Source organism: Leptinotarsa decemlineata, unplaced genomic scaffold, assembly GCF_025532065.1.
Source record: "Leptinotarsa decemlineata unplaced genomic scaffold, Ldec_3_MD MMD2_tig00078346_RagTag_RagTag, whole genome shotgun sequence".
Lineage (NCBI taxonomy): Eukaryota > Metazoa > Arthropoda > Insecta > Coleoptera > Chrysomelidae > Leptinotarsa > Leptinotarsa decemlineata.
Window position 1 is genome coordinate 3,325,777 of NW_027412724.1, and position 3,466 is coordinate 3,329,242.

Consider the following 3,466-nt stretch of genomic DNA (forward strand, 5'->3'; position numbering starts at 1 on the left):
ATTGTGTTATATCGTTGGGAAAATGTTCAATTCACATTTTTTTTTATTAGATCAAAGAGGGTTCTCAATGGTTTCATCTTTAAAATAAAACCGCCTCCAAATAACAATAGCTTTGTTTCGAATTTCAAATTACTTACCTCACAAACAACTTGAGACGCCATGTAGGTAACATAATTTCATCGTCGCCAGAAAAAATCATTTTTGTCACTTACCATAGATACAAAAAATATCCTTGACACAAACGGATTTACCATTTGAAAAATTATTATTTCCTGAGAATAGAATGAATATAGACGCAGACGAAGAAAGGACATTACTATTGGTGAAATCAGATAAATAGCTAGATATGCCTATATAGAACTTTATAGAGAGAAAAGAAGTATACCAAAAAAAAGTCATATCAAGTCTTAGTACGGAAACTTGAGATTTTATATTCATATTTTATGTTCCTTTTTCTTACCTTTTTATTTTCAAAGGTAAGAAAAAGTTTGTTCTGAAGAGTTCAAAAGTGCTGTTTCTTTACAAAATATTTATTTATAAACATTAAGCATATTCATTCAAAAAATAGTTGGAGTATATACTGAAGCTTTTTCGAATACTTGCTTCCAATGAATATTTCGTATTGTAATCAGATTGGTTTTCTATCTGAGTAACCATCTAAAATAATCTTTTATGCTCTGTTTAGTTTCCCTTAACTTCTCAAGAGAGTCGTTGTTTATTCGGCGGTAACGTGTGTGCTCCATCAATTCTTCAACTTCAAAAATCAAGAACCGTGTCGTAACCCAGAAAAAATCCCAAACCTGATGGCTTATCTCTAACAACGAAAACTATAAAACAATTTTTGAAATTGTGATAGCAGCGTTACGTGAGTTGCAAGGTTATGATTCAATTACGGCGTAGAGGATTTGTAATAATTTATTTTTATGCATTTTTCAGATATAACTTTTTACGAGAATCTGGGAGCTTGAATTATGGGAAATATGGTCCAGCGTGTACGTCTCGATTTCAGAGAAGTGTGTCCGAGATCCGTGGCCAAGATAAAAAAGTATGTCTTTGTTTGAAACGTTGGCGAGTTAGATGGTTCGGTGTCATGGATCTAAATGGGAGACAATGTTGTAATGAAAGAAAATATGGTATCTATTTACTTAACCGTTAGATTATGAGTTTAACATAAAAAAAAATTACTTGAGTTATTATTCTCACATAAAAAGGGCTATATAAATAAAAATAAATATAGTTAAAAAAACTAAAAACACGCTTTTAAACATCGAACTGAAAAGTTATTTTTTTAGAATGAAATTTAAACAATAAAGAAAAAAAATACTAGTATTATTGTGAAAAAAGCGACGTGCGCATCGTTTGATGTTCTTTAAAACTATATTTTAAACTATACTTTCAAACTATATTTATTTTACATTTTTTAGTTTCGTATGCTGTGAAAGCGTGTTTTTAAGTCTTCTACAAATAAATTTATTTTATCTGATCTTTAGGATCAATCAGCCGTATATTGTTCAGAAAAATGACCATTAATATTTTCCGATTCCGGAGAGGGAGCCTGAAAATCAGCTACCAAAGTCAAGGCAGTAGGCGCGCAAAGGAGGGCTACAAATAAGGCAGCAGGCGCGCCTGTTTATAAAAAAATATTTTTTTCAAATGAAGAAATACATGAAGAGTGAGTTCGAATTATATCAAGGAGTTTGCGTACAGCGCCATCTGCCCAAGAATAGATCAATCAATAATGTCGATATATCAAGGTGGTAACGTACAGTGCCATCTGCCCGCGAATAGATCAAGCAATAATGTCGATACATAAAGGAAGTTACGTACAGCGCCATCTGCCCACGAATAGATCAAGTATTATTGTCGATAATTCTGTCAAATACAGATTCCGAGCTTGAGAGTTACAAACAAATAAACATACATACATACAGGTGAAGCTAATAAAAGTGTGTTAAAAACAGATACGATTTCTAACAGTTGACATTCAGGAAATATCGCTAACCCACTTTTTATTTTGAGTGTGAAATCTTTCTGGAACATTTTCAGATGTGTTACTTCCGATGCCTCGACAGAGTGAGACCCAACCCTTAGATTTCATTTTCGTTCTAATTCGTTTTGAAATTTGTTACAGTGGATATAGTATTCAAATAATGACCCAAACTAGCTCCAACCGTGTATCTAGTAGAATATATGAGACAAAATTTCTTATCTGTTCTAGTGTCACAATAGCTTGACTATGAAAAAAGGTTTCCGTTTTCATCTGAAGGGCGTGCTTTGGAAGATATGAGTGCTGGAAGTTTCGTTATTTAGAAAATAACTAGGATTTTCTAAAGAAAGAAACTTCAGAATATTCATTTCGGAGGTCTTTGAACATTCCACAACAATTCAGAATAATCTGGAATGTTCTGGAATGTTCGAGAAAAGATTGCAATGTTCGGAAAAACTTCCGTAACGTTTCATATCACTCAGGATCAGAGATAGCTCTCTATCCCCTATCCATAAAAAAAATCGTTTTTACCTGGAGGACGTGCTTTTGAAGATAAAAAAGCTGAAATTTTCATTATTCAGATAGTTCTAAAACAGTGCAGAACATTCCAAACTGTTCTGCAGCATTCCACAACATTTCCGGAACATTTCAGAATATGGTGGAAAGTTCTGCCATAATCTGGATCATTCGGGAATATCCCAGGTCAATGAAAGCTATAGATTGTGGTGGCCTCTACTCCCTATTCAAGAAAAAAATTCCCATTTTCACCTGAAAGTTGTAGTTTGAGGATATAAGAAAAGTTAGTCTTCCAGTTATTTCCAGAACAATCCAAAACATTCGACAGTAATTCGGAACAATCCATAATATTCCATAATATCTCGTAACATTCTGACAGGTACTCTGAAATATTCCAGAACGCGTAGACAATCCGCGAATTTCAATTTTGCGACCTTTCTTTCTTCCTCGCAGATTGTTTTCTTGATCTCTAATTTGAGAGAGCTGAATATGTGCCGAATCATGATTAATTGAATATCACATTTGATAATTTCATTGAAATACAATCATAAAGGTTTTATAACCAGTTCAAAATTGTGTGGATTTCATTCATTTTTAGATTTCGATCGAATACAGCTTTTTCTTAGAAGCATTTATGAATGAAATTATTTCGTAGAACTTCCCTTTTGGATATTTCATACAAAAAATTTTGATTTAATATGTTTTCGAAAGAAACTATACACACCTTCATCATATCTATTGATTTTTAGAGTTATGTACCATTCTTTTTCATCCTATTGACATGTAAATCTGCAAATACAACGTGTTGAGTTATTAATCTAATCTCATTCATCAAATGAACAATGATCTTTGTGCCAATGTTATGACACTGTCTCTGTCAAACTGCTACTGATTTGTGATATACGAATGATCTTAATTTTTTTAATAAAATTAGATAGAGTGACATTTCTACGTTCGGAAAGA

The 3,466-nt window shown here is 32.6% G+C and overlaps 1 long non-coding RNA gene across 1 annotated transcript; it reads left to right on the forward strand.

The window, feature by feature from the left end:
* Positions 1-581: 581 nt before the first annotated feature.
* On the forward strand, positions 582-1,626 carry LOC141487051 (uncharacterized). Its single transcript, XR_012468179.1, has 2 exons — positions 582-877; positions 937-1,626. It is a non-coding gene; the product is annotated as an uncharacterized lncRNA (long non-coding RNA).
* Positions 1,627-3,466: the final 1,840 nt, after the last annotated feature.